Here is a 19,109-nt window from a genome sequence, read left to right as displayed (position 1 = left end):
AATTCTTTCTTGAATACTTGATCCTTTTTTATTAAATGTATCTTTGCAGCTCCTGAAGGATATTTGTCTTATACTTCTAATTCACTTCTTTTTAGCATCTTCTATTCTTCAATATGCTTGCACATATTCAATCCTCAAATTGACCTTATATTTGTACCTAATGCATTGTCAAGTTGGATTGAATACAACTTAAAATAATTAATATTCATCTCCTCGATTAGCTAGAACCAATACACAAATCCATTAAATTCAATATACCATAACAAGAAAATCCTTTGTTAGTTGACCATGCTTGGTAGACACTAACACTAACAAGATTTTACTGTGTTAACCAAGTGAACTTAGTTAACACTACATCTTCAAAAACTTCTATTGGTAACTAAGTGAGCTCAATTAATATTGGTTCCATTCAACTTTTTCTTTTTTGCTTGAGTGAGCTCAGTTAAGTTTTGCAAACTTCTCTTTGATGTCTGAGTGAACTTAGTAGACCCTATCTTCTAAACTTGGAAAACATTGGAATGCTTAGGCTACATACGAAACTATCCTCACTACTTGAGTGAGCTTGACATACACTGACTAGTAAAGATATTACATTTTTTATAACATCAAAGACAATACAAAATTAACCAATTATTTTCAACAAACTCCATCTTTGGAATTATTTTTTGGAAGCATTAATGTTGATGATATTCCTATGGGGGATTACTGTAGATATGTTACTATGATGATATGTTACATTCATGACTAATTTTTTCATTGATTTCAACATAGCAATTTTATGTGGTATGTGACAAAAGAACAACAGAAGGATCAAGTTGGTATAGATGGCTAGTTGAGTATTCTATATATCTAAGTTTATGGGAGATGCTTATGAGTATCTAGTATATGTAGTTAATGTCAGAAGAATAAAGGATAAATCTAGAAGAAGTTATGTAAGATTTGGTGATGTATGTTCTAAGATAGAGTTTATAGAGGCATGTTATGGTAAACTTGTTATATCTCTTAGTAGAGTTGATATTCTAAGAATTGAGGTTGAGACATGTTGATGATGGCATGGTTAAGTTCACTTGTCATAATATTGCATGTATAGAAAGTTATTCAATTTTTAAGGTAGAAGATTTATGTTATTGCTAAGTGTAATGTGTTCTTAATGTGGTCCTATAATAATTAATTGAGAAGGTCTAACAACCAACTAAGAAATTATTTTGAGTATTTACTATAAAGGAAGGAAATTTTCATTTATCATGAAAATAGAAATGAAATGGTCATAGGTAGTAGAAAAAGTGGAATGTGAAGTTGAGCAGAGTAGTATGGAAGTGAAGGAAACTTCATTGCTAAGGTTTTGCTAAGTGATCTAAGGTTTGTGACCTAGTTTACAAGGTCTGACAATGATTGGTTTAGTTGAAAGAAAAAAGGAATGAAGAACATAACAGTAAATTACATGTTTGAGTAGTGAGCTCTTCTTGTAGTTGAAATTGCATTATTGGGCAGTGAGCTCAGCTTGCATACATTATACTACAACTCCTAATAGGGTTGGCACAAAACCTAATAGGGTTGGAATCTCCTAATAGGGACTCTATGTACTAAATGTTGTAATAGACTCCTAATAGGGTCCATTTTCTAATAAGGAATATTTATATTAGTACATCATCTTGTGGGCATCATTCCCACTAGGATTTTCCCTATAATCAAGGGTTTCCCTAGTCAACATATCTAGTGTAATTGTCTATGTGCATTTTATTATGGTTTCTATTTACTTTGGTTGAATGGTTGAGTTTGTTTAAAGAACATAAATGTTTTAATTATCAAATAACTAATTCACCCCCCTTGTTATCTTGGTGGACTATTATTTTTAATAATTGGTATCAGAATGTTAGGTCCTTGAAGATAAAGTTTAACAACTTTTGTAGATCCATGGTGAAAATGTTTAGGAAAGATAGTCTAAAGTTTGATAGAATAAATTATGATAGCTAGAAAAAAAATATGAAGACACATTTTTTGTGCATGGGTCTAAGATATTGGATCTTGAGAAAATCAGAGAAGACAATGATTACTAAAAAGGATTTGGAAATTTTCATCGAGGGAAAAAGAGATTTTTTCATGTGTGACATGAGAGCTAGAGAAGCATTATTGACTACGCTTCCTAAAATTGAGTACAATCAGGTAAAATCACTTGCTACTTCACATTTGATTTGGAAAGCTTTGGAAAATAGTTTTGAAGGAGATGTGCATTCTAAGAAGTTGACACTACAAAATTGGAGTTGTGCATTTCAAGATGCTAAAATTATGGAAGATGAATCCATAAGAACATATATAGGTAGGATATTAGAAATTACTATAAGTATGAAAGGTCAAGGAGGAACCAAAGAATATGATGAGGTTATATGGAAGATATTGAAGACTCTAACACCACCATTTAAGTTAGTAGTTTAAATGATACAGTTGTTGATATCTTGTACCAAATATTTCACAAAGGATTCATTACTCAGAAGACTTGAAGTAGTTGAGAATGAGCTCAAACAATTTAGAGAATTGACCAAAATAGAGATAGCTTTCAATGACTTGAATATTCATCCCAGTCTATCAAGGAGCACAAGTTCTATAGAGGATTTTACTAGGAGCAACAGATCTAAGGAAGACAGAAAGATTGAAGAAGGAGTAACCCTTCTAGTAAAATGAGAAAAAGGAGGTAAGACAATCTTTAAATGTTGGAATTGTGATGAATATGGTCATTATGTATCTAAGTGTCCTAAAAGGGAGAAAATTTTATAAGGGAAGTTACAAGCCTAGAAAAGACAGAGTGTTCATATGCAAATGAAGATAATGATTCTAATGAAAAAGTAAAGTGCTAGTGATGATGAAATTGGATTTGTGAAAATTAAAGAAGAAAGTCTAGAAAAGGTAGCTTTGGTATCACAGGTTGAGAAGAAATCTAATTGGATAATTGACAGTCGTTGTTTACATCTTATGATTGGTGACATGAACAAATTTGTTGACTTCAAAAGTTAGGATGGAGGAATTGTCAAAGTTGGAAACAATGCAACATGCCAAGTTAGAGATATTGGATCTATAACTCTTGATAGTAAAACTAACACTCAGTATGTATACTTTTTTGATGGTTTGAAGCACAATCTTTTCAGTGTTGGACAACTAGTAGACAAGGGTTATCAATTGCAGTTCATAGAATAGACATGTATGATCAAAGATAAAGATGGAAAGGTAATTGGAAAAAGAATTAGATCTAATGGTCATGTATTTCAGTTGAATCCTACTGAAATGAAATGTTTGGTTTCAAAGGTAGATGATAGATGGTTATGGCATAAGAGATTCTATCATATAAAATTTGATAGTTTTGTGAGGACTAGTAAAACATTTGCAGTTAGATATTTGCCAAATATTGTAAAGCCTACTACCACAATTTGCGAAGAGTGTGTTTTGGCTAAACATAATAAAACTTCTTTTCCTAGCAAGAAGTTTACCACCACAAAAAGTTGGAGATTGTACACACAAATCTTAGTAGTCCTACAAAGACTAAAGGATTCTATGGTGAAAGGTATTTTATGATTCTAGTTGATGATTTTTCTAGAATATATGATGTGGGTTGCATTTCTTAAAGAGAAATTTGAGGCATTTGATAATTTCAAGATATTCAAGAATAGGGTTGAGAATGAATCTAGTATGAAGATTAAATGTTTAAGATCAAATAGAGCAGAAGAATTTACTTCAAATGAGTTTAACATGTTTTGTGAAGAAAATGGAATTAAAAGATAGTTATCAGCTCTAAGAACCCATGAATAGAATGGTGTTGTAGAGAGAAGGAACAAGTCAGTTACAGAAGCTGCAAGAGCTATGATAGTAGAAAATGATGTATCCACAACATTTTGGAGAGAAGCTGTGAATACAAGAGTCTACACTATGAACAATGTGCAAGTCAGGAAAGACACAACCAAGACACCTTATGAATTGTGGTTTGGTCACTCCCCTATAGTTATGTATTTCAAAAATGTTAGGAGTAAGTGTTATATCAAAAGAGATAATGATATTGGTAAGTTTGATGCTAGAAGTGATGAAACTATGTTTCTTACTTATTCATTATGAGGAAACTCACAACAAGAAGAAATAGATTATGACAAAACTTATGCTCCAATGGCTAGAATAGAAGCAGTAAGATTATTCTTATCCTATGCAATGCAAAAGAAATTCAAAGTATATCAGATGGATGTCAAGTCAACATTTCTAAATGGAGAACTTGAAGAAGAAGTATACATTGAGCAACCTAAAGGATGTCCTTTCATAGATGATAAGGACATAGTATGAAAATTAAGAAAAGCATTGTATGGATTGAAGCAAGCACCTAGAACCTGTTATGCAAGGTTGGACAAACATTTGACAAAATTTGGATATAGCAAAGGTATGGAAAATAATAATCTGTATTGGAAAGAAATTGATGATGGTTTAATGTTTTTGGTAATATTTATTGATGATATCATATTTGGAAGAAATGATGAAGAAAGTGGAAAGTTTACTGAGGAGATGAAGAAAGAATTTGAAATGAGTATGATAGGAGAGATGAAATATTTCCTAGGATTGTGTATTATACAAAATAAAGAAGGAACCTTTATTTCTCAGACTAATTACTTGAAGGATTTACTGACAATGTTTGTTTTGGAAACATACAAACCTGTTGGAACACCTATGGTAACTAGAAACAAGTTATCTACAAAGGATGAGACACCTACTATTGAGTAGAAAAGTATAGATCTATGATCGGAGGATTACAATATCTGACTCACACAAGGCTCAGTATAGAAAATGCAATTGGAATTGTTGCAAGATTTCAAGCTAATCCTGGAGAAGTACATTATGTAGCAATCAAAAGGATATTTAGATACCTAAAGGGAACAACTAAGTTTGGATTATGGTATGACAGATCTAATGATTTTACTCTAAGTGCTTATACTAATGCAGATTGGGTAGGCAGTATGGATGACAAAAAAGGCCCTAGTGGTGGAGCCTTCTTTCTTGGAGGAAAATTGGTTTCTTGGTTAAGCAAGAAGTAGAATTGTACATCACAAAGTACAATAGAGGTAGAGAATGTTGCAACACCAAATAATTGCAATCAAGTCATTTGGATGAAGTAGATGCTAAAAGATATAAAGATAGAAATCAATGAACCTATTGTCATACATTGTGACAACACTGTTGGATACAATTCTTAAATGTGTATTATCTTTGATGTTACACAAATGTCATATCAATCATCAGACAAAGTCTATCGAGCTTAGATGATCAACAAAGCAATTTACAGTGTCTACCGAGCATTTTCGAATATTACTCAGTAAAGTCAGTTCTTACTGAGCTCACTCGAGGATCAAAGGATTTTGTAGTAGAAAGTTAGTGTTAATCGAGCTCCCAAGGTTAACGAAAAAAAAGTTAATGTTTACCAAGCTCACTCGGGCATCAAAGAAAATGTGGCAGAGAGTTAGCTTCTACCAAGCTCCTAAGGTTATCAAAGAAAATGTGGCAGAGAGTTAGCTTCTACCGAGCTCACAAGGTCAACAAAGGAAGGTCGGTGCTAACCGAGTTCACTCAGTCTCCAAATAATTTTTGCAAAGTTTGCAGTGTTTACCGAGCCTCACTTGGTTAACACTAGAAAACCATTCTGGAGAAGTGGTTATCGAGCTGGGTCGGCCAACGAAGGATTTTATTATTTTGATATTAAGTTCAATTTTTTCATGCAACCAACTGATGTAATGATTTTTTTAGTTGTTGTAACTTATATTTGAGCCAACTTGATAATCTGAAAGGTATATATTTAGATGTTCATGTTATGAATTAAAGTGTAAGTGTGAGTAGATGGATGAGGATGGAATAAGTGAATATTGAGCAAATTTTGATGAAGGATTAGATATCCTACTAGAGCTGCAAAGTTGTATTCAATCAGTAAGGATCTAGTGAAGCCGAATAGAGATTTATAATCAGAAAAAGATAAGTTGCATATCATTTAGATCACTTCATTGTTGCGTTCTAATCATTGTAACAAAGAATCCAAAATCTCTTTATAGAGTTGGTTTAACAACCATTTTGTAAATCTTCTAACAAGGTGACAATTTAGTTGAATTTTTCTAAAGACCTCTAACCAAGCCACTCCTAATAGGGTGATTAAATCCTCTAACAAGGTCACACCTAAAAATGTGCATTGTAAGCTTTAACAGGGTTGGCTCCTAACAGGGCTCACTTCAAAAGAGTTAAAATTGGTGACTAGTTACTTGGTGGTTTTTTCTATATTGAGTTTCCATGTTAAATCTGGTGTCTCTTGTGTTCATTTATTTTAACCTTTGCAAGCATAATAATAACTATGAATATTAGATGACCAGTAATTAGTTAATCTACCGAGTTATAGTATTCCTACACTATTTACCAAGTATCAACGGTAAGTAAGTATTATAGGCATCTAAGGGATTTTTGGAATTTTTTTTGTGGTAACTGATTCACCCCTCTCCTCTCAGTTACTTCATCTATATTTCCAACAATTGGTATTAGAGCTTTTGGTGCTTACAGGATAAAATTTCGAGGATCTAAGCCAAAGATTAGGATGTCTTATAAGAGGGAAATTCCAAGACTTAATAGGCACAACTTCTCAGCATGGCAAGGGTTGATGAGACTTCATCTAGCTTCTATTGGAGATACAAGACCAAAATACCTTGATGAAAAATATGTAGAACCATCTGGTACACTATCTATCAATGATATTATTGAGAAGAAGACCCACAACATTATGATGATAGATATAGCATCTACTCTGAGTTATGAAGAATTTGATGACATCAAGGACTGCAAATTTTCCTTTGAAATGTGGGAAAAGCTAAAAGAAATCTATGGAGGAGATGATAATGTAAGAAGAGCCAAAGTAGAAAGTTTGAGAAGACAATTTGATCAAATGAGGATGAGAGAGGATGAAAATATTGCAAAATATGTTGAAAGAGTCAAAGCATGTGTCAGTGCAATCAAAGCATCTAGAGGAGATATCAAGGAGGAGATAGTAATAAGTAAAGTTCTTAGAACTCAACTTCTCATTTATGCAATCAGAGTTTCTACAATTCAAGAAAGAAGATGTGAAGCAAATCATAAGATAAATCTAGAGGCCATAGTTGGAAGATTAACTGCATTTGAACTAGACAACTTTGACAACTATGTTCCAGCTTCCAAGAACATTGAATCAGCATTTGAAGTCAAGATTTCACTCAAGGAGAAAAGAAAAAAGAAAAAGGAACCATAGTCAGGAAGTGAAGATGAATCAGACCAAAGTTTAGACAGTGATCTTGAAGTGATTGAAGCTCTACTAGCAAGGAAATATTCTAGAGGTAGAGGAAAATATAAAGGTAAGGTTCCTCTAATCTTCTTTTCATGTGAAGAAGTTGGTCATATTGCTCCTAGGTGCCCAAACAAGCAGAACAAAGATGAGAAGAAAGGCTACAAGTACAATGGCAAGAAAAAATTCAAATCATTCAAGGATAAAGATAAGAAAACATGTTTTATGGCTAAAGATTCTAATGATTCTAATGATGAAGAAGAAGATGAAATTGTCTACATTGTTGTGAAAGATGAATCTGATAATGATGAGGAAATGGCACTCATTTCTCATATGAATAAAAATGATACATGGATCATAGATAGTGGTTGTTCTCATCACATGACTGGTGATAAAACTAAGTTTGAATACTTTGAAGACTATGATGGTGGTAGTGTAAGATTTGGTAACAATGAACCTTGTTGTATAAAAGGAAGAGGAAGAATCTCTCTAACCAAAGAACTTATATGTGATAATGCCTACTGGGTAGAAGGACTAAAGCATAATTTATTGAGTATGGCACAGCTATTCAATAATGGATTCAAAGTAGAATTCATGCATGGAAAAGCAAGACTGTTGGATGAGAAAGGAAAGCTGATTAGATTAGGCACTCAAACTAAAGGTAACCTATTTTATCTTGAACTTAATGAATGTTCATGTTTTATTTCTCAAGTTGGAGAAAGTTGGCTATGGCATAAAAGATTGTGTCATGTCAATTTTGATAACTTGGTGAAGATAAGAAAATTCAAGAAAGTAAGAGGCATTTCTAATATAAAGAAACCTAAGGTCGGTCTATGCAAGAATTGTCAGATTGGTAAAATGGGAAAGACTAGTTTTAGAAGTAAAAACTATCAGTCTGAAGATATATTAAAAATTGTGCATACTGATTTATGTTGACCCATTGGAATTGAAAGCTATACTAGAAAAAATTTCTTCATTCTTTTTGTTGATGATTACTCAAGAATGATGAATGTCATGTATCTAAAGAAAAAATTAGAAGCTTTTGAGAAATTCAAATGGTATTTGGCCAGAGTAGAAAAAGAAATAGGGAAAAGATTGAAATGCTTTAGGTCAAACAGAGGTGGAGAATTCATTTCACATGAGTTTAATAACTTTTGCATTGAGAGAGGAATCAAGAGACAGGTATCAGCCCTTGGAACTCCTGAACAAAATGGAATAGCTAAAAGAAGGAACAAATCTATCATGGATTGTGCAAGAACCTTAATGATCGAAAAGAGCATTGCTATCAAATACTAGAAGGAAGCTATCAGCACTGTAGTTCATACCTTAAACTGAGTATAGCTAAAAAGGGACTCATTCAAAACTCCCTATGAGCTATGATATGGCTATAAACCTAATGTAAGTTATCTAAAAGTATTTGGAAGTAAATGTTACATTTTGAAAGAATCTAGAAAAGGCAAATTTGATGTAAAAGGTGATGAAGGAATATTTTTGGGATACTCTTGCAAAAGTAAAGCATATAGATGTTTGAACTTGTCTGCTTACAAAGTCATAGAAAGTGCACATGCGAAATTTGATGAGTTGTGATATGAATATTAGGATTTAACTATGTGATTTTGAGTCAAACTCGATGACCCATGTTTCATGAGTAGTGATTCAACATGAATCAGTACTAAAGGTACATTAAAATTTATTTGAGTTGTGTTGTCTTTGGCATGTGTTGTCAAAGAGGGAGAGTTTTACCGTCATATCTTTCTGAAATTTGTTTGAGAGAAAAAGTTTGCTATGGAATTCTTTCACAGAGGGAGATTACTGAAAGAGGGAGAGTTTGCTATGTAATAGAGAAAGTTGTTTTCATAGGAAAAGAATTGTTAAACTTGTTTTCAAATTTTATTATGCTATGACATGTTGGGTTGCCATCAATGCCAAAGAGGGAGAATGTTGGATACAATTGTTAATTGTGTATTGTCTTTGATGTTACGCAAATGTCATATCAGTCATTAGATAGAGTCTACCGAGCTCAGATGATCAGCAAAGTAATTTACAGTGTCTATCGAGCATTCCAAACATTACTCAGTAAAGTCAGTTCTTACCGAGCTCACTTGGGCATCAAAGGATTTTGTAGCAAAAAGTTAGTGTTAACCGAGCTCCCAAGGTTAATGAAGAAAAGTTAATGTTTACCGAGCTCACTCAGGCATCAAAGAATTTTGTAGCAGAAAGTTAATGTTAACCGAGCTCTCAAGGTTAATGAAAAAAAAATTAATGTCTACTAAGCTCACTGGATTATCAAAAAAAATGTGGTAGAGAGTTAGCTTCTACTGAGCTCACTCGGTTATCAAAGGAAATGTGGCAGAGAGTTAGCTTCTACGAAGCTCACAAGGTCAGCAAAGGAAGGTTAGTGCTAACCGAGTTCACTCAATCTCCAAAGGATTTTTGCAGGATTTGTAGTGTTTATCGAGCCTCACTTGGTTAACACTAGAAAACCATTCTGGAGCAGTGGTTACTGAGCTAGGTCAACCAGCGAAGGATTTTATTGTTTTGATATTAAGTTCAATTGTTTAATGCAGTCGACTGATATAATGATTTTTTCAATTGTTGTAACTTATATTTGAGCTGACTTGATAATTTGAAATGTATATATTTAGCTGTTCAAGTTGTGAATTTAAGTGTGAGTGTGAGTAGATGGATGAGGATGGAATAAGCGAATATTGAGCAAATTCTAATGAAGGATTAGATATCCTGTTGGACCTAAAAAGTTGTATTCAATTAGTAAGGATCCAGTGAAACCAAACAGAGATCTATAATCAGCAAAAGATAAGTTGCATATCATTCAGATCACTTCATTGTTGCTTTCTAATCATTGTAACAGTGAATCCAGAATCTCTTTATAGAGTTGGTTTAATAGCCATTTTGTAAATCTTGTAACAAGGTGATAGTTCAGTTGAATTGTTCTAAAGACCTCTAACCAGGCCACTCCTAACAAGGTGATTAAATCCTCGAATAAGGTCACACCTAATAGTGTGCATTCTAACCTTTAACAGGGTTGGCTCCTAATAGGGATCACTTTAGAAGAGTGAAAATTGGTGACTAGTTACTTGGTAATTTTTCTCATATTGGGTTTCCACGTTAAATCTTGTGTCTCTTGTGTTCATTTATTTTAACCTTTGCAAGCATAATAATAACTATGAATATTAGATGATCAGTAATTAGTTAATCTGCCAAGTTATAGTATTCCTACACTATTTATCGAGTATTAGTAGTAAGTAAGTATTATAGACATCTAAGGGATTTTTGGAATTGTTTTTTTGGTAACTGATTCACCCCTCCCCTCTAAGTTACTTCATCTATATTTCCAAAAAAACAAGCATGGAAAATATGTCTAAGAATTTAGTGTTGCATTCTAAGATGAAGAACATTTCTATTACGTATCATATGTTGAGAGAGAAATTTGTAAAAAAGGAAATTAGATTGGAGTATGTGACCACTAAAGATCAAATTGTAGATATATTCACTAAGCCTCTTCCCAAATAGACATTTGAGTATTTTTGAGGTATGCTTGGGGTAATGTCCCTTCCTACATTAGAGTAGAAGATGCAAGAATGCATCAGTCTAGTATAATAGAGCACCATTGTTGTCTAGACTGAATGTTGATGCTTCTTGTATGGGGGAGTATAGTCATCTAGGACTCTTTTTGGATGTTGTTTTGAATAGTGTCTTTTGACATTTAAGCTAAGTAAGAATTAGTTGTTACAAAGTTTGATGTAGTAAATTTGGTTGTTGAAACCTTTGACATTGATTTCAATGGAGGAGATGTTTGGCATGAAAAATATCATTATAATGAAAAACAACATGGTAAAGTAGTATGCATGATAGTTTGAGAAGTTTGGCATGAGTATAGTATCTTCAACATAAATAGAGCATGGAATGATAGGTTGTCAAAAAAAAATTGAGGTATATCAACGGGGGAGAATGATTGATGAAGAGGATTTGAAAAGATTAATAATCTTTTGTTGGTATTCTTGAAACTAGAAGTTTTCTGTCTAGGTTGCCATCAATGCCAAAGGGGGAGATTGTTGGAAGCATGAATTTTGATGTTATTCCTATGGGGGAGTATTGTAGATATGTTACTATAATGATATGTTACATTCATGACTAAGTTTTTCATTGATGTCAACATAGCAGTTTTCTATGGTATCTCAAAGAGGAACAATGGAAAGATCAAGTTGGTATGGATGACTAGTTGAGTATTCTAACTATCCAAGGTTATGGGAGATACTTATGAGTATTTGGTATATGTAGTTAACATCAAAATAATAAAGGATAAGTCTAGAGGAATTTATGTAAGATTTGATGATGAATGTTCTAAGATAGAGTTTACAGAGGCATGTTTTGGTAAACATGTTATATCTCTTAGAAGAGTTGATATTCTAAGAATTGAGGTTGAGACATGTTGATGATGATGTGTCTAAGTTTTTTTGTCATAATATTGCATGTACAAAAATTTATTCAAGTTGTAAGGTAGAAGATTTGTGTTATCGCTAAGTGTAACATGTTCTTAATGTGGTCCTATAATAATTAATTGAGAAGGTCTAATAGCTGACTCAGGGAATTGTTTTGAGGAATTGTTATAAAGGAAGGACATTTTCCTTTATCATGAAAATGGAAATGAAATAGCCATAAGTAGTAGAAAGAGTGGAATGCAAAATTGAGCAGAGTAGTGCAAAAGTAACAGAAACTTCATTGCTGAGGTTTTGCTGTGTGATCTGAGGTTTAATATTTGGATGTAAGGTTCATGACTTAGTCTACAAGGTCTAACAATGATTGGTTTGATTGACAAAAAAAAGGAAAGAGGAACATAACTTTAAATTTCATGTTTGAGTAGTGAGCTCTTTTAATAGTTGAAATTACATGTTTGGGCAATGGGCTCATCTTGCATAGATTATACTACTACTCTTAACAAGGTTGGTAGAACTCCTAACATAGTTACAATCTTCTAACAGTGATTCAAAGTCTCGTAATAGGGACTCTATGTACTAAATGTTGTAATAGACTCCTAAGAGGGTCTATTCTCTAACAAGGAATATTTATATTAGTGAATCATCTTATGGGCATCATTCCCACTAGGGTTTTCCCTCTAATCAAGGGTTTCTGTAAGAAATGATAATGTTGAGCAAGGAACAAGAAACAATCCAAGTAAGTTAAGTGTGAAACAATGTTACCATAATATAAGCAACTCCAAGAGCATACACCAAGATGGTTCAACAATGGAGACAAGGATTTATAAGGGGAAAGCAAAGAAAACCCCTTGTGAGTTATTATGAATGAAGGCAAATGCCTAAAGAAGAGAGAGAGAGAGTGTTGGAGCAAAAGTAGCTCAATACAATAACATCAAGTGCTTAGAGTGGTATGTAGTTGTGAAGAAGGAAGGAGGAGCATCTCTTATATAGAGATGAGAGAGGAGTTGCATTTGTAACTCCCATTTCTATGAATGCCACATTCATAATAGGTGTGTGCAAAGTGTCACAATCCTCTTAAGGAGGATAAACTAAATAAAGAAATAAACAAGAGTTGTCCTTACATGTGGAATAAAGGACAAACAATGACATGTCCTCCACATGTGTACAAGTGGACAAACTACATGTAGGGACCCTTGGAATATCCCAATTAAAATATATCCAAGGAAAGATTAACCTTTCTAACGGTTTCCCTAGTCAACATATCTGATGTAATTGTCTATGTACATTTTATTATGGTTGTTGTTTAATTTGGTTGAATGGTTAATTTTGTTTAAAGAAGATAAATGTTTTAATTATCAGATAATTGATTCAACCCTCCCCCCCCCCCCACCCTCTCAATTATCTTGGTGGACTATTATTTGTAACATTAATGGCAACACAACATGTCATAATACAAAAAAAATTTAAAGAAAAATAATAGTAAGCATAATATCCTTAGTTTCATACTAATTATCATCCATGAAAGCTCCCGCTATCAATGTGAACTCCCTCTGACTTCAATTTCTCCCTTTGTTAGCAAACTCTCCTTGCTTAGTCTATCTTCAACATATCCTTTTGATAGAAAATTCTCCCTTTTTGATATCAGCTCTAAACATTTTAGATCAAGTTCTCTTTCTTTGACATCTTTCACAATATCTCCTTCTTTGACATCTTCACACAAAGTTTATGTGATATGACAAAAAACTCTTCCTCTTTAAAATCTTATGTCAAAGACAATACACAATGAATATCAATGTACCTTATGCACTGATTCATATGCAATTTTCCCTTCTATTAATGCATTGACTTGATTGATCTTCAACATGCACTAGTGAGCTTTAGATAGGGAAATAACCCCTAACTTACCTCTTAGATACAAAAATGCATCCTTAGGTAATGGCTTAGTGAATATATCTATAATTTGTTCTTTAGTATTCACATATTCCAATCTTGCCTCTTTATCTTGCACTAATTCTCTTAGAAAATGATATTTTATTGCAATTTGTTTGGTCTTGGTATGAATCATAGGATTCTTTGATTTATTAATTGCATTGGTGTTATCACATAAGATAACCACTGGATCCTTGATGTCTACCTTCATACCTACTAATAGTTGTTTGAACCAAACAATATTTGAACAATTCATTGTTGTTGCAACATACTTTGCCTCTGTCATAGACTGAGAGATGAAATTCTTCTTCTTACTTTTTCAAGACACTATTTTTTTACCAAGAAAGAATGCTCCACCATTGGTTCTCTTCCCGTCATCAACACTTCTTGCACAATCAACATCAGTGAAGGATTTCAAATCTAATTTTCTTCTTTTCTTGTACCATAATCCATAGTCTTCAGTACCCTTTAGACACCTCATGACTCTTTTTATTTCCATCATATGATTTTCTTTAGGATTAGCTAAAAACCTTGCCACCATACCAATTGCTAATGCAATATCAAGACTTGTATGCACTACATATTGCAATTTTCCAATCATTGATCTATATCTGGTCTAATCTACTTGCTTGGAATCATCATTTTAAAAAATCTTACATCTAGTAGATATGGGTGTTCCAACTAGTCTTGAATCTTCCATTCCAAACTTCTTTAGTATTTCCTTGATATATTTAGATTCAATAATGTGGATACCATCTTTCTTATATTGAATCTGCAATCTAGTAAAGAATTTTATCTCTCCAAACATGGACATCTCAAATTCCTTACTCATTTCCTCTAAAAAAGATTTGCATAAGTCATCATTTCCAATAAAAAATGTGTCATCTACAAATATTTCTACCAACACAATCTTTTTGTTTGGTACTTCTTTCATGTATATTTTGTTATCATTTGTCCTTTGAAAACTAATCTTTATCAAATAGTTATGAAGTTTTTCATACCAAGCTCTGGGAGCTTTCTTACGACCATATAATTCTTTGTGTAGTTTACAAACCATATCCGTTTTTCTAGGATCTACAAAACCTTGAGGTTGTTCTATGCTTCCTCTTCAAAATTTCCATCCAAAATGCAGATTTCACATCCATTTGATAAACTTTAAATCCTTTTATGTGTAGCATAAGAAAGTAAACTCCTCACACTTTCTAATCTTACAATAGGAGAAAAAGTTTCACCCTAGTCAATACCTTTTTCTTGAGAATATCCTTTGCATACTAACCTTGCATTGTTTCTTTAAACTTCTCCATCTTCATTCATCTTATTTCTAAAAATCCACTTTGTGCCAATTACATTCTTATCCTTGGGTCTAGGAACAAGAGTCCAAGTCTTCTTACTTTCTATCTATTCTATCTCTTCACTCATTTCTTCAATCCATCTTTCATTATCCAAAGAATCTTTAACTGATCTAGGTTCAAGTTTAGTAAGAAAATATGCACCTTTAATTTGTTCCTTGTCATTATACCATTTGACTTGTCTCCAATGATTTGATCATGTGCATGGTTCCTTCTAACATATTTTGCTAACATAGGTACTTTGGATTTAGACCTAGTTCCACTTTCCTTGCCATGATCTTTTGTATCATGCTCAGGTCCCACTGTTAGTGACTCACATCCTTTAGACTTGAATTTCTCTAGCTATAACTTAGTAGCCTCTGACTATGACTCAAGTCCTTCAAACTATGACTCAGGTTGCATTAGATGCAACTAGGGTGCTTTTGAATATTTTGGGGACTCGAGAGGTGAAGTCTACTGACTTCCAATTAGATTTTTCAATGTATCAAGTTCAATGTAAATAAAATTTCTGCAATCCTCAAGTTCTTTGTTTCTCTCTTCTTCACTCTTTTTGAAAAACCATCAATTCTTAGATGTTCACTTTTTATGATCTTATGTGTGAACAAATTCAAACATTTATATGCTTTGCTTCTGCTAGAGTATCCTAGGAATATGCCTTCATCACCTTTGACATCAAATTTACCTTTCCTAGTCTCTTTCAAAACATAACATTTACTATCAAATACTTTTACGTAACTTACATTAGGTTTATAGCCATACCATAGTTCATAAAGAGTTTGATTTGAGTCTTTCTTCAACTGTACTCTATTCAAGGTATGCACTATGGTATTGATTGCTTCCTTCCAGTATTTGATTGCAACATTCTTTTCTATCATCAAAGTTCTTGAATAATCCATGATGGATTTTTTCCTTCTTTTAGCTATACCATTCTACTATGGTGTATCAAGGGCTAATATTTGTATTTTGATTTGTAGTGCCTCTCCCATTTGACTTCTGTAAGTCATCTTGATGGATGCAACCTTGTTGATCTTTTTTTGTGATGGATCATGATTGTGACCATGAGTGCTCTACACCATCGAGGTGTTTGGATTTATGTTTTTGTATTAGTTGCTTTGATTATGCTTTTGACTAATCTTTGAGATTATGATATGATTTATGGTTCACTGAGGTTTGTGCTAGTGCTTACTAGGATCAATGTGGTATCATGAGGTTGTTCTATGATTACCCTAAGATGTGTGCAGAGATTGCACTATGTACTATTACCATGCTACACTGGACTAGTTTCCTGTAATAGTGGGTAGTCATGTTTATGACTATGTTCGCTTATATCTTTTAAGTTCCTTTAAGTGTTGTTTAAACAATCATTCTTAAATGCTTAAGTAATTAGAAATGGATTGTTCACGTAGGATTATTTGGTTATGTGTTGCGGACATTTACCTTGTTATATTTTGATCTGAGAGATATCTGTTACTTATGTGATGTTTAATATTTGAGAGGACCTGAGGGTCAAATGTTATACTTTGATTTCAGTATCATAGATTTTAGACTACTATGTTGTTCAATTGATCATATTGTGTGATGATGCCATTTTGGGATGACAGTGTGTTTTATGATGATATCTGGTTATCTTGTATTTGGACATACCTCTGATTATATTAGGTGATTTAATGCATTTATTACTTCAGCTATGTTATTATATGCAATTGCACTTGATCATGTTGTTTAGTGTGCATGATTTATATCCTTGGCAATGGCACATGGAGTTAATGATTCAGCCATTCATATTTTACCAATGTCGTCATTGTATGGTTGACGTATCTTTATTTTAATTATTTAATTAATCCTTTTGGTGATTATTAAATCCAAACTCATTTGCACTATGTGATTAGAGTAGTAAGTGTGTCTATGCATTTAGAGGTTCGCATTGTCATAAAAGTTATTAAGATAATTTATGTGTTTTTGGGTTTTTTGGGTTTTTGATTGATTTATTTTAATTTTTAGCAGCTTTGCCATAGATGAATTCCTATTTCTAGGAATAGCCTATTTTCATTTGGGTCGATTCGGAGTTTAACTAGGTTGATTGGTTAAATGCCCTAATCGATTATTCGCTCAAAAAGTGAATAAGTATCCAAAGAGAAATTTAATTCCTCACTTCTCACTTTCAAATTAAAAAGTTGGAGAGTAAAATCCAAAAATCCTCTTCATGAGGATTTATTGTTTTGTTCGTTGTGGGAGTTGCAAGTGTGGGATTGTCGCAAGCTTGAGCTCATTGGATCCAACTCAGGGAGACCTTGGATTATCACAATTTTTAGCCACTTCTACGGGCTTTTTATTTTCTAGTTCAATTTCCTGTTTTGCCCTTTTGGCTGCGAGGTAGGGCTCTCCTGTTTTATTGGTTCGGCTCCATTTCTGCTTCTATTTTTGGTAGCCATTTTTTTGGAGGCTAAGAACTACTATTCCCTCCATTTCTATATGCTAGTTCTACCCAGTTGGGTGGGTATGAACATTTCCTTATTTTTTGAGATAAGGCTTTGGAGTTTTACGATGATATGCTAGCCATTTTTGCATACAATTTTTGAACTTGATTATTTTTGGATTTTGGGGGTTTTTGTGCCCAAAGGCCAAATGGGTTTTAATTTTGAAGTTTTCCAAAATTTTGAGATTTTTTACCTCGTTTTGTGTGCCACCCTATTTTCTAAAGTTTTCTTAGCACAATGTGGGTTGTGGACCTTAATGATCTATTTAGATATTAGTCAAACCACTATTGCACTTTTATGTTGCATTGGGGTGTGTGTCGCATCTGTACTCCTGGCACTATGTTTGGTTGAGTGATTTTATACCTAGTTTTGTGGTTTCTTTTGGACTTTTGTTTTTGTTTCATGGACACTAGGATTTGTGTAGAATCCATGCTCTCAGATTGAGGCTAGTTGAGTGAGTTCATGATGTTTGGTCTTGCTACATCATTAGGATTCATGTAGAATCCATACTCTCAGATTGAGGCCGATTGAGTGATTTCACGATGTATGGTTTTATTAGCTTTGGGATTTGTGTAGAATCCATCCTTCTCATGTTTCTTTACGTTGGGTGTTATCTTTTGCATTGTGTTCTCATCATGTCCTTGTGTTTTGATCTTTGTGATGGTGGTACACCACACACGAGTATGTGTGCATACATTTGTCGGGTGACTTGTGAGGGCCAATCTTTTGTGGTACTTTTGAAAGTTATGATCGTTGGGGTTGGGATGGGAGTATGCATGCCCACAACACTTTTTTGTAGGATGAGCATGGGTAGGGTAGGGTAGCATCTAGAGGGGGCTTCTATCTCGTAGCCCGGTGATCATTGCACCATGAGTTGGTAGAGGAAGTTTTATATAAGTGATAACTAAATAAAATGTGTGAATGGTAATAAAACTTAAGATAATAAAATGTGTGAGCACCCAATTAAGTTCGAGAACACAATGTGTGAGCACCCATTTAAGTTTGAGGACACACGATCCGAGCTTGGAGCATCTTCAATGTCAAATGACTCTCCAGGATGTTAGCCCCTACTTAGTAGCCTATTGAGTGTCTAACCAGGACCTGTACTCCTTACATTATCTTAGGTTCTAAGTTATAGCCATCATATTGTCTGGTGTAAGTGTTAGCCTTGGATGTTGTGCTTTATGTGTGTTTGTGGTTGGATCATTATCTCCATCAGCATAGCAGGTGTGGACCTACAAGTTCCATGTGGTTGGGAGGCGTAGCTACCTCTACCATTGCTAGGTACTGGTGCACAGAGATGGTCTCTTATCTTAGTGTGCCTATTGTTGGATGTTTTCACTTGATGCTTCAGGTTTTGGAGTATGCTTTCTTGTGATTTATGCTTTCATTGAAATTCTTGGATATCATGTTTAGATGATGTTAGTTTATTTGACACATTCCCATATTATGATGTTTACCATATGCCTATATGATGTAAATTGCTATATTAGTTTATCTATTGCTTATTGGTTTAGCATATTAGATTTCCTTATTATGATGTTCAACATGTAATAGGTGATGTTATCTACTTGTAGAATTACCT

Source organism: Cupressus sempervirens, chromosome 7, assembly GCF_028749045.1.
Source record: "Cupressus sempervirens isolate cs-2001-9-10 chromosome 7, ASM2874904v1, whole genome shotgun sequence".
In the NCBI taxonomy this organism is placed as follows: domain Eukaryota; kingdom Viridiplantae; phylum Streptophyta; class Pinopsida; order Cupressales; family Cupressaceae; genus Cupressus; species Cupressus sempervirens.
This window is presented reverse-complemented; position numbering follows the sequence as displayed.